Source organism: Papio anubis, chromosome 5, assembly GCF_008728515.1.
Source record: "Papio anubis isolate 15944 chromosome 5, Panubis1.0, whole genome shotgun sequence".
NCBI lineage: Eukaryota > Metazoa > Chordata > Mammalia > Primates > Cercopithecidae > Papio > Papio anubis.
In genome coordinates, this window is record NC_044980.1 from 124,368,884 (window position 1) to 124,382,561 (window position 13,678).

Below are 13,678 nucleotides of genomic sequence, written 5' to 3' on the forward strand. Positions count from 1 at the left end.
TTTGCCTATTATTTTATTAATGAAGTATATCATATGAACTGACTTACAAATGTCAAACCAACCTTCCATTTCTGGGATAATCCCAACTTGGTCATGGTATAAAATACTTTAAATATAAACCAGGATTCCGTTTCCTGTCATTTGGTAACAATTTCTGCATGTATATTCATGAGGAATAGTAATCTGGAATTTTCTTTTCTTGTGATCTTTGCCTACTATTGGCAGCAGTATCACTGGACTCACAGAAATGAGCGGAAAGCATTTTCTCTACCCTTACCCTAATACAAACTCTTTTGGAATGTAGGTAATAATGCTTCTTATGTTTGAAAACATTCAGCTGTAAAGTTATCTGGGTCTACACTGCTCTCTGTACTCAAAGTTTCTTTTTTTTTTTTGAGCCTTTTTTTGTTATGTATGTCTTCGCAAGATTTGCCCAAGTTACTGATAGCAAGTTGATCATAAATTTCCTTTGTAGGCTGGGCGAGGTGGATCACCTGAGGTCAGGAGTTCGAGACCAGAGGTCAGGAGTTCGAGACCAGCCTGGCCAACATGGTGAAATCCCGTCTTTACTAAAAATACAAAAATTATCTGGGCGTGGTGGTGGGCACCTGTAATCTCAGCTACTCAGGAGGCTGAGGCAGGAGAATCACTTGAACCCAGGAGGCGGACGTTGCAGTGAGCCAAGGTCATGTCACTGCACTCCAGCCTGGGTGACAAGAGCAAAGCTCTGTCTCTACAAAAAAAAACCCTTTGTAATATTTTTCTTTAGGATGGTAACGTCCCCTCTTTTATGCCTGATTTTGGAAATTCGCGTCTTTTTTTTTTTTTTTCCATGGTCAGTCTAACTCAAATAACTTTTGAAAGAACCAACTTTGTGTTTCAATGACGTTTCTCTATTATTTTTCTTGTGTTTATTTCACTGATTTCCACTGGAATCTTTCTTGAGCTTGCTTTTGAGTATATTCTGTTCTTTTCATTCATAAGATGGAAACTTAAGATGACTGGATCAAAACCATTTTTTTCTCATAAACATGATCTAAATTTCCCTGAAAGTACTGCTTTAGCTGCATCCCATAAATTTTGATGTGTGTTCACTTCCACTGAGTTCAAAATATTTTCTTCTAATTTCTCTTGTTAAGTTGTTCTTGGTCCATTTATAAATATGTTATCTAAATTCTCCTATTTCTTTCTGATATTGATTTATAATGGAATTCCATCATAGTCAGTGGACAAACTTCAAATGATTTCATTCTTTTCAATGTATTGAACTTGTGTTATGTTCCTAGATTATATGCCCTATCCTGGAGAATAGCCCATAAATCTTGAAAAAAAGATGATATATCAGATCAAAGTGGTTGGTAATACTTTTCAAGCTCTACCTTTACTAATTTCAGTCTAGTGGTTCTATTATTGAAAGACTTTTGAAATCACAAACTATAATTGTTGAACTACTAATCCTTTCAATTCTGTCAGTTTTTACTTCATATATTTTGAAGCTCTGCTGTTAAATAGACAACAAAAATTGCTATGTATTCCTAATGTATTAATCCTTTTAACACTACGAAATTTTGCTCCTGGTCTCTAGTAATATTTCTTGTCTTAAAATCTATTTTGACTCAGGCTCTAGTTCTCTCATGAATACAGTTTGCCTGGTATATCTCTCAATCCTTTTCAACTTATTTGTGCTTTTACAGCTGAAGTGTGTTTCCTGTAGACAGCATATAATAGGATTTTGAATTGTCATAGAACCTGATAATCTCTTTTGATTGGAATATTTAGACTATGCACATGTAATGAAATTACTAACTTGTCTGGATTATGTCTACCATTTTCCTATTTTTTAAATGTCTCATCTGTTTTGTTCCTCTGTTCTTCCTGTACTACCATCATTTCTGTCAAATATTTTTGTTTAGTGTCCCCTTTCAATTCCTTTGTTGATTGTGTAAATGTTATTTTTGTTGTTTTATTTTTTTAGCGATAAGGTCTCATTCTGTTGCCGAGTTGGAGTGAAGTGGCATAATCATGGCTCACTGTAGCACTAAACTCCTGGACTCAAGCTATCCTCTCGCCTCAGCCTCTTGAGTAGCGAGGACTACAGTTGTACACCACCACACATGTTTTTTGTAGAGACAAGGGTCTCCCTGTGTTGACAAGAAGATCTCAAATTCCTGGCCTCAAGTGATCCTCTGGCCTTGGCCTCTCAAACCACTGGTATTACAGGCATGAGCCATTGTACCTGGCTGATTTTTACTATATTCTTGGTGGATCTGTGGGATTGCAATATGCTTCAGGAACAAGCAAAGGTGGTCCACTCTCACCACTTCCAATGAACACCATACTGGAGACTCTTGCCAGTACAATAAGGCAAGAAAATACATTAAAGGCATACAGACTGGAAAAAAAGAAATGAAACTATGTTTATCATAGTAGACTGATCCTGTAGATAGAAAATGTTAAGGAATCTACAAATATAAACTACTAGATCTAATAAAAGATTATATCAAGGTCACAGAATATAAGATCAATATGCAAAAACCAACTGTATTTCTATATACTGGCAACGAACAAAATGAAAATGAAATTAAGATACAATTCCATTCATAATCCTATTAAGAATAAAATATTTGGAAGTGATTTAACAAAAGTATAAGACTTATACACTGAAAAATACAAAATATCACTGAAAGAAATAAAAGATAAATATATGCAGAAGCAACCCATGTTCATAGGCTAGAGACACAATACAGTTAAGACTGCAGCTCTCCCCAAATTAAATCTATAGATTCAAATCATTTCCTATCAAAACCCTGACAGGCTTTATGGTATAAACTGACAAGCAGATCCTTAAATATATATAAATACACAAAAACCTAAAATAGCCAAAGCCATTATAAAAATGAACAAAGCTGTAAGACTTACTGGATTTGAAGTTACAATAAAGCTATAATAATCAAGATAGTCAGGACTGGTACCAAGACAGAAAAATATTTAAATGAGACAGAACAAATGGTCCAGAAAAAAACACACACATTTATGGTTAACTGATTTTGAATAAAGGTACCAAGGCAATTCAATGGGGGAAAAAAACCAGCCTTCTCAATAAACTGTGCTGGGTAAAATGAATATGCAAATATCCATATGCAAAAATACATATATACAAACAAAACAAAAAATTAACTCACAATGGATCACAGACCAAAATGTAAGAACTAAATTTTAAAAATTCTAGAAAAAGCTGTAAGATTAAATAATCGTGAGGTTGGTTTAGTCAACGATTTCTTCGCTATGACACCAAAAGTTCTATTCTCAAAAATAAACCTTAAATTATGTATCATCAATATTAAAGTTTTATGCTTCAAAAGACACTATTAAGAAGTCACAGACTGGCTGGGCACGGTGGCACATGCCTGTAATCCCAGCACTTTGGGAGGCTGAGGTGGGCGGATCACTTGAGGTCAGGAGTTGAAGCCAGCCTGGCCAACATGGTGCAACCCCATCTCTACTAAAAATATAAAAATTAGCCAGGCATAGTAGTGGGCACTTGCAATCTCAGCTACTTGGGAGGCTAAGGCAGGAGAACTGCTTGAACCTGGGAGGCAGAGGTTGCAGTGAGCTGAGATCACGCCACGGCACTCCAGCCTGTGAAGCAGAGCAAGACTCCATCTCAAAAAAAAAAAAAAAAAAAAGCCACAGGCTGAGAGAAAATATATGTAAATCATATATATGACATAGAACTTGTATCCAAAATACATACATTCTTACTACTTGATAAGACAGCACAATTTTAAAATGGACAAAATGTCTGAATAGACATTTCACCAAAGAAGATACAGGAATGTCTAGTAAGCACATAAAAAGATCCCCTACATCCCTCATCACTACTGAACTACAAATCAAAATCACAGTAAGATACTGTTAAATATACCCCAGAATGGCAAATAATATAGAAGATTGTGAATACCAAGTGGTGGTCAGAATGTAAAATGGTACAGTCATTTTGTAAACAATTTGGTTTCTTCCCAAGTTAAGCATGTACTTATATAACATAGCAATTCCACTCCTACATATCTATGATAAAGAAGTGAAAACACATGGCCATATAAAGCCTTTTATGTAAATTTTGATAGAAGCATTTTTTGTGACAGCCCCAAATTAAAACAACTAAAACTTTCAAATTTTTTAAATCTTCTGAATGGACAAAATGCAGTATCAACAAAGAATTAAAGACAATGTTGCATTTTTTAAAAAAATGGACATGCTAGAATTGATGTGTGCTAAAACATGAGTGAGCCATAAAAACACTATGCTACATGAAAAAACTAGATTAAAACTATACAACATATTCCATTTACAGAAAATAGCAGAAAATGTAAAATACTCTCTCTCCAGAAAGTCGAACCGTGGTTGTCTGATAATGGAGGTGTGGAAAGTAGAGATTACAGAGGGGCAACCAGATAAAGGTCATCTATGAAAAATTTAGAGCTAAGATTATACTTGGTGAAAAGCTGAATGAATGCTTCCAACTCCCCATGTCTTCATACCCAACTACTTTTTTTTTTTTTTTTTTTTGAGAGGGAGTCTCATTCTGTCATCCAGGTTGGACTGCAGTGGTGTAATCTCCACTCACTGTAACCTCCGACTCCCAGGTTCAAGCAATTCTCGTGTCTCAGCCTCCCAAGTAGCTGGGATTACAGGTACATGCCACCACACCCAGCTAATTTTTGTATTTTTAGTAGAGGCGGGGTTTCACCACGTTAGCCAGGCTGGTCTCGAACTCCTGACTTCAGGTGATCCACCTGCCTTGGCCTCCCAAAGTGCTGGGATTACAGGTGTGAGCCACCATGCCTGGCCCCCAACTACTTTTTAATTAATAGATTGAGAACAAGGATGTTTGCTCCACTCTGTCACAACAATGTACTATAGCTTTCCCCTAGTACAATAGGAAAAAGAAAAGGCATTCAGATCAGAAAAATAAGAAGTGAAGCTGTTTATTCACAGATGACAAGATCGTTTATGTACAAAAATACTAAAAAATATATAAAACAGCAATTAGAATAAGTGATTTAATAAGGTTGCAAGATGTAAGATCAGCATATACAGTATCTCTACACTGAAAACTGCAAAACATGGAGAGAAATTAAAGACCTAAATAAATGGAGTGATGTACCTCATTCATGGTTTAAAAGAACCAACTATTAAGATGTTCACTTCTCCCTAAACTGGTTTATAGATTCAGTGCATTCCCAATCAAAACCCCAGCAGGCATTTTTGTTTTTAATTGACAAACTGATGCTAGAAATCATATGGAGCTGCAAAGAACATATGAAAACAAATAACCAAAACAATTTTTATGAATTTGGAGGATCCATACTGTAAAGTCCTTTGAGCTGGTTGCACATGGTCAAGCCACCATCGTGACATCCCCCACCCCACCCCCACCTTCTGATAATGTACTTTGTCATATTCTCCATCCTTGTGAATGTACTTTGTAACATCCTTCCAGCCCTTGAGAATATACTTTGTAAACATCCATTCCCTGACTGCAAAAATTGCTCCTAACACCACCGCCTATCCCAAACCTGTAAGAACCAATGATAACCCCACAACCCTTCCCTGACTCCTTTCTTGGACTCAGCCCACGTGCACCCAAGTGAATAAACAGCCTTGTTGCTCACACTAAACCAGATCAGGTGGTCGCTTATATGGACGTGCGTAACATTTGGTGCCAAAAACCCAGGACAGGGGAACTCCTTTGGGAGACCGGTCCCCTGTCCTCACACTCCCTCCGTGAGGAGATCCACCTACGACCTTGGGTCATCAAACCAGCCAGCCCAAGGACCATCTCACCAATTTCAAATTGGTAAGTGGTTCTTCACACTCGGGTAAGCAGTTTTTTCGCTCTCTACCTAACCTCTCTCACCTCCCTTCAATCTCTCTCCTTTCAATTTCAGTTTCTCTCCCCTCCTGGCAGAGACAAAAAGGAGACACACTTCATCCGTGCATTCAAAAACTCTGATCTCAGTTACTGACTTGGGAAGACAGTCTTCCGTTGGTGTCTGATCACCGCGGGGACGCCTACCTTGATCATTCACCCACATTCCCTTGGTGGCAGGTCAATTGCGGGGACACCTGCTTTGGCTGCTCACCCACATTACAGCCCAGGACTCAGTCAGGGACGCCTACTGGAAGCAGACCTCACACCCGGTCTGGCTTACAGTTTAATTTAGCAATTAGCTCTCCCCCACCTGCCCAACAATTTCCTCTTAGAGAGGTGGCTGGAGCTGAAGGCATAGTCAGGGTACATGTGCCTTTTTCTCTATCAGACCTTTCCCAAATCAGCCAGCGTTTAGGGTCTTTCTCATCAGACTCCACTAAATATATACAGTGTAGCTGCCCACCTCCATTTCTCCATGTCTCTACCTTCCTCTTTAAACTTACCTTCTCCACTATGGGCAACCTTCCGCCATCCATTCCTCCCTCTTCCCCCTTAGCCTGTGTTCTTAAAAACCTAAAACCCCTTCGACTAACACCTGACCTAAAACCTAAACGTCTTATTTTCTTCTGTAATACCACTTGGCCCCAATACAAACTCGACAATAGTTCCATGTGGCCAGAGAATGGCACTTTCGATTTGTCTATCCTACAAGACCTAGATAATTTTTATCGAAAACTGGGCAAATGGTCTGAGGTGCCTTATATCCAGGCATTTTTTACACTTCGCTCCCTCCCTAGCCTCTGTTCCCAATGCAACTCGTCCCAGATTTTCCTTCTTTCTCTCCCATCTGCTCCTTTCAGTCTCCGCTCCAAGCTCAGAGTCCTCTGAATCCTCCTTTTCCACTGACTCCTCTGACCTCTCTCCTTCTCCCCTTGCCACTCCATGCTAGGCTGAATCGGGTCCCAATTCTTCTGCAGCCTCTGCTCTCCTACCCTATAACCCTTCTATTACCTCCCAACCTCACACCTGGTCTGGCTTACAGTTTAATTTAGCAATTAGCTCTCCCCCACCTGCCCAACAATTTCCTCTTAGAGAGGTGGCTGGAGCTGAAGGCATAGTCAGGGTACATGTGCCTTTTTCTCTATCAGACCTTTCCCAAATCAGCCAGCGTTTAGGGTCTTTCTCATCAGACTCCACTAAATATATACAGCAATTCCAATATCTAACTCAGTCCTACAATTTAACCTGGAGTAACTTAAATGTCATCCTGACCTCTCCCCTCTCCCTAGAAGAACAAGAAAGAGTTTACTTTCTAGCCCAGTTCTACGCAGATACCCACTGGCTTCATGAGCCAGGCTTCCAAGAGGGCACCAGGGCAGTTCCCCGAGAGGATCCCCATTGGCAATACCAGACGGACTCCCCATGTAAAGACAGGCAAGATTACATGGTCTCCTGCCTAGTCGAGGGGCTCAAAAAGGCAGCATACAAACCTGTTAATTATGACAAGCTAAAGGAAACTACCCACGGTAAAGATGAAAACCCAGCCCAGTTCATGGACCGCTTAGCAGCTGCCCTTAAACACTTTACAGTCCTAGACCCAGAGGGGCGAGAAGGTTGCCTAATCCTTAATATGCATTTTATCACCCAATCCTCTCCTGACATTAGGAAAAAATTCCAAAAGTTGGATTCCGGCTCTCAAACCCCACAACAGGATTTAAACAACCTCACCTTCAAGGTGTTAAGTAACAGAGAAGAAGCCGCCAAGAGGCAACGTATCTCTAAATTACAGCTACCTGCCTTCACTGTAAGACAATCCACAACCATCTTACCTTTAACCTCTAAACTGCCCTCAATCATTCCTTGGCCCTGGCCACTCTAACTTTGGGAGACATACATAGTTTAAACGATAATAGCCCTTCCCCAAAACTAAACCGTTTTTGTAAAGCTAATGAAAGAAAGATCACCAGATTACAAGGATGAGGAGCCTGAATTCTGCTAAGGTGTACACATAAATGATTACCAGTCATTATTCCAAAAGTCACAAGATTTGCAACGCAATTACTCCTGCAAGTAACAGTGCTATTATAGAATTTGAGATTGGCCTTTTGAGATGTCTTTTCAGGTTTTTAGCATTTCTGATGATTCATTAGTGGCCACCAGGACCCACAGACCTCCCACTGACCAGTCCTGTGGCTTCACCCAGAATCCAGATTCCCTGGCCCACCAAACTGTCCTTAAAAAATCCTAACCTCCAAATTTTGGAAGAGATGAATTTGAGTAATAACTCCATCTCCCACATGGTGTGGCCAGGCTTGTGTCAATTGAACTATTTATTACAATGCCATGGTCTCAGAGAATTGGTTTTGTCTGCACAAGTGGGCAGGAAGAATCCACTGGACAGTTACAGTAATAAACAACAGGAGTTTACAACAGGCACACACACACACAAAACTTAAAGAGATACTTTATTAAAGAAAAAACAGAAAGCAATGGCCAATAAGCATAAGGAAAAGTGTTCACCATCATTATTCATCAAAAACATGAAAATTAAAACTGGCACACACACGTGGATATTTGATTTACATAAAAAGTGGTAATGAATGAGTGGGAAAAGGACATCCCTATGGAAAACGACTCAACATTATACCATGCCCAAAACTCAATTCCAGGTAGACTACAGATTTAACTGTGAAAGGAAAACAAGAAAAGTTCTAGAAAATAATAAGAAAAAATAAGAAAATAATAAGAAAACACACACACACACACACACACACATATATCTCCATGACCTTGTGAAAGCAAAGTATCTTGAGCCTCCCAAATCACTAAGCTAAAGGGAAAAGTCAAGCTGGAAACTGCTTAGGGGAAAGTTGCCTCCCATTCTATTCAAAGTCACCCCTCTGTTCCCTGAGATAAATGCATATCTGATTGCCTCCTTTGGAGGGGCTAATCAGAAACTCAAAAAAAAAAAAAAAAAAAATGCAGCCAGCTGGGCACAATGGCTAACACCTGTAATCCCAGCACTTTGGGAGGCCGAGGCAGATGGATCACCTGAGGTCATGAGTTCAAGACCAGCCTGGCCAAAATGGTGAAACTCCATCTCTACTAAAAATACAAAACTTCCCTGGGTGTGGTGGCGGGCACCTGTAATCCCAGCTACTCGGGAGGCTGAGGCAGGAGAATAGGCTGAACCCTCAAGGTGGAGGGTGCAGTGAGCCGAGATCGTGCCATTGCACCCCAGCCTGGGCGGCAAGAGCAAAACCCTGTCTCAAAAAAAAAAAAAAAAGCAACCACTTGTCTCTTATCTACCTATGACCTGGAAGCCCCCTCTCTGTTTCAAGTAGTCCTGCCTTTCCAGACTGAACCAATGCTAATCTTACATATGTTGATTGAGGTCTTATGTCTCCCTAAAATGTGTAAAACAAAACTGTGCTCTGACCACTTTGAGCACATGTCACAGGACCTCCTGAGGCTGTGTCACAGGCGCACGTCCTCAGCCTTGGCAAATTAAACTTCCTAAATGAACTGAGACCTGTCTCAGATTTTTGGGGTTCGCAACCTCAGAAACAGAAAAGACAAATTTTTCTACATTAGAATTAAGAGCTCATGTTCATCGAAAGATATTACTAACAGAATGAATATGACAATGAATAAGACAGAGTGGGGAAAAGTATTTCCAACAAAAATAATCAAGGAAGGTTTCTTATTCAGAATATATAAAAAATGTCTACATCTTGAAAACAAAAAGACACCGTATTAAGAAAATAAGGAAAAGACCTGAGAAGTCACTTTACAAAAAAAGGTCATTCTAGACTGGGTGTGGTGGCTCAAGCCTCTAATCCCAGTACTTTGGGAAGCCAAGGCACGCGGATCACTTGAAGCCAGCAGTTTAAGAACAACCTGGCCAACATGCGGAGACCCTGTCTCTAATAAAAATACAAAAATTATTTGGGCATGGTTGGGCGTGGTGTCATGCACCTGCAGTCCCATCTACTTGTGAGGGTGAGGCAGGAGAATCGCTTGAACCTGGGAGGTAGAGGTTGCAGTGGGCCAAAATTGGGCCACTGCACTCCAGCCTGGGTGACAGTTCTGCAACAGCAAAAGAAACTACTATCAGAGTGAACAGGCAACCTACAGAATGGGAGACAATTTTTGCAAGCTACTCATCTGACAAAGGGCTAATATCCAGAACCTACAAAAAACTCAAACAAATTTACAACAAGAAAACAAACAATCCCATCAAAAAGTGGGCAAAGGATATGAACAGACACTTCTCAAATGAAGACATTTACGCAGCCAACAGACACATGAAAAAATACTCATCATCACTGGCCATCAGAGAAATGCAAACCAAAACCACAATGAGATACCAACTCACACCAGTTAGAATGGCGATCATTAAAAAGTCAGGAAACAACAGGTGCTGGAGAGGATGTGGAGAAACAGGAAAACTTTTACACTGTTGGTGGGACTGTAAACTAGTTCGACCATTGTGGAAGACAGTTTGGCGATTCCTCAAGGATCTAGACCTAGAAACACCATTTGACCCAGCCATCCCATTACTGGGTATATACCCAAAGGATTATAAATCATGCTGCTATAAAGACACAAGCACACATATGTTTATTGCGGCACTATTCACAATAGCAAAGACTTGGAACCAACCCAAATGTCCATCAATGATAGACTGGATTAAGAAAATGTGGCAGAAGTGGCGCCAAGATGGCCGAATAGGAACAGTTCCAGCCTCCAGCTCCCAGCGTGAGCAACACAGAAGACGGATGACTTCTGCATTTCCAACTAAGGTATCGGGTTCAACTCACTGGGGCATGTCAGATAGTGGCTGCAGGACAGTGGGTGCAGCCCAACGAGCGAGAGCCAAAGCAGGGGAAGGCATTGCCTCAGTCGGGAAGTGCAAGGGGGAAGGGAATTCCCTTTCCTAGCCAAGGGAAACTCAGACACACAACACCCGGAAAATCAAGTCACTCCCACCCTAATAATGTGCTTCACCAAGGGTCTTAGCAAACCGCACAACAGGAGATTATATCCCGTGCCTGGCTCGGAGGGTCCCACGCCCACAGAGTCTCCCTCATTGCTAGCACAGCAGTCTGAGATCTAACTACAAGGCAGCAGTGAAGTCAGGGGAGGGGCGTCAGCTATTGCTGAGGCTTAAGTAGGTAAACAAAAGGGCCAGGAAGCTCGAACTGGCTGGAGCCCACCGGAGCTCAAGGAGGCCTGCCTGCCTCTGTAGACTCCACCTCTGGGGACAGGGCATGGCCAAACAAAAGGCAGCAGAAACCTCTGCAGATGTAAATGTCCCTCTCTGACAGCTTTGAAGAGAGCAGTGGTTCTCCCAGCACGGAGTCTGAGGTCTGAGAACGGTCAGACTGCCTGTTCAAGTGGGTCCCTGACCCCTGAGTAGCCTAACTGGGAGACATTACCCTCTAGGGGCGGACTGACACCTCACACCTCACACGGCTGGGTACACCTCTGAGAGGAAGCTCCCAGAGGAACGATCAGACAGTAACATTTGCTGTTCAGCAATATTCACTATTTTGCAGCTTCCGCTGCTGATACCCAGGCAAACAGTGTCTGGAGTGGACCTCAAGGAAACTCCAACAGACCTGCAGCTGAGGGTCCTGACTGTTAGAAGGAAAACTAACAAACAGAAAGGACATCCACACCAAAACCCCATCTGTGTGTCACCATCATCAAAGACCAAAGACAGATAAGACCACAAAGATGGGGAAAAAGCAGTGCAGAAAAGCTGAAAATTCTAAAAATCAGATTGCCTCTCCCGCTCCAAAGGAACACAGCTCCTCGCCAGCAACAGAACAAAGCTGGACCGAGAATGACTTTGATGAGCTGAGAGAAGGCTTCAGACGATCAAATTTCTCCGAGCTAAAGGAGGAACTACGAACCCAGCGCAAAGAAACTAAAAACGTTGAAAAAAAATCTGAAGAATGGCTAACTAGAATAACCAATGTAGAGAAGTCCTTAAATGACCTGACAGTGATGAAAACCATGACACGGGAACTACATGACAAATGAACAAGCTTCAGTAACCAACTCGATCAACTGGAAGAAAGGGTATCCATGATTGAAGATCAAATTAATGAAATTAAGCGAGAAGAGAAATTTACAGAAAAAAGAGTAAAAAGAAATGAACAAAGCCTCCAAGAAATATGGGACTATGTGAAAAGACCGAATCTGCGTCTGATTGGTGTACCTGAAAGTGACAGTGAGAATGGAACCCAGTTGGAAAAGATGCTGCAGGATATTATTCAGGAGAACTTCCCCAACCCAGCAAGGCAGGCCAACATTCAAATTCAGGAAATACAGAGATGCCACAAAGATACTCCTTGAGAAGAGCAACTCCAAGACACACAATTGTCAGATTCACCAAAGTTGAAATGAAGGAAAAAATGTTAAGGGCAGCCAGAGAGAAAGGTCAGGTTACCCACAAAGGGAAGCCCATCAGACTAACAGCGGATCTCTCAGCAGAAACTCTACAAGCCAGAAGAGAGTGGGGGCCAATATTCAACATTCTTAAAGAAAAGAATTTTCAACCCAGAAGTTCACATCCAGCCCCACTAAGTTTCATAAGTGAAGGAGAAATAAAATCCTTTACAGACAAGCAAAGGCTGAGAGATTTTGTCACCACCAGGCCTCCACTACAAGAGATACTGAAGGAAGCACCAAACATGGAAAGGAACAACTGGTACCAGCTACTGCAAAAACATGACAAATTGTAAAGACCATCGATGCTAGGAAGAAACTGCATCAACTGACAAGCAAAAGAAGCAGTTACATCATAATTACAGGATCAAGTTCACACATAATATTAACCTTAAATGTAAATGGGCTAAATGCTCCAATTAAAAGACACAGACTGGCAAATTGGATAAAGAGTCAAGACCCATCAATGTGCTGTATTCAGGAGACCCATCTCACATGCAGACACACACACAGGCCCAAAATAAAGGGATGGAGGAAGATCTACCAAGCAAATGGAAAACAAAAAAAAGGCAAGGGTTGCAATCCTAGTCTCTGATAAAACAGACTTTAAACCAACAAAGATCAAAAGAGACAGAGAAGGCCATTACATAATGGTAAAGGGATCAATTCAACAAGAAGAGCTAACTATCCTAAATATATATGCACCCAATACAGGAGCACCCAGATTCATAAAGCAAGTCCTCAGAGACTTACAAAGAGACTTAGACTCCCATACAATAATAATGGGAGACTTTAACACCACACTGTCAACATTAGACATATCAACAAGACAGAAAGTTAACAAGGATATCCAGGAATTGAACTCAACTCTGCACCAAACAGAACTAATAGACATCTACAGAACTCTCTATCCCAAATCAACAGAATATACATTCTTCTCAGCACCACATCACACCTATTCCAAAACTGACCACAGAGTTGGAAGTAAAGCACTCCTCAGCAAATGTAAAAGAACAGAAATTATAACAAACTGTCTCTCAGACCACAGTGCAATCAAACTAGAATTCAGGACTAAGAAACTCAATCAAAACCTCTCAACTACATGGAAACTGAACAACCTGCTCCTGAATGACTACTGGGTACATAACGAAATGAAGGCAGAAATAAAGATGTTCTCTGAAACGAATGAGAACAAAGATACAACATACCAGAATCTCTGGGACACATTTAAAGCAGTGTGTAGAGGGAAATTTATAGCACTAAATGCTCACGAGAGAAAGCAGG

The 13,678-nt window shown here is 41.0% G+C and overlaps 1 protein-coding gene across 14 annotated transcripts in view; it reads right to left on the bottom strand.

Moving 5' to 3' along the window:
• The window catches only part of RAPGEF6 (Rap guanine nucleotide exchange factor 6), a 211,261-nt gene that overhangs the window by 143,825 nt on the left and 53,758 nt on the right, over window positions 1-13,678 (bottom strand). The gene's annotated exons all lie outside the window — the stretch shown is intronic.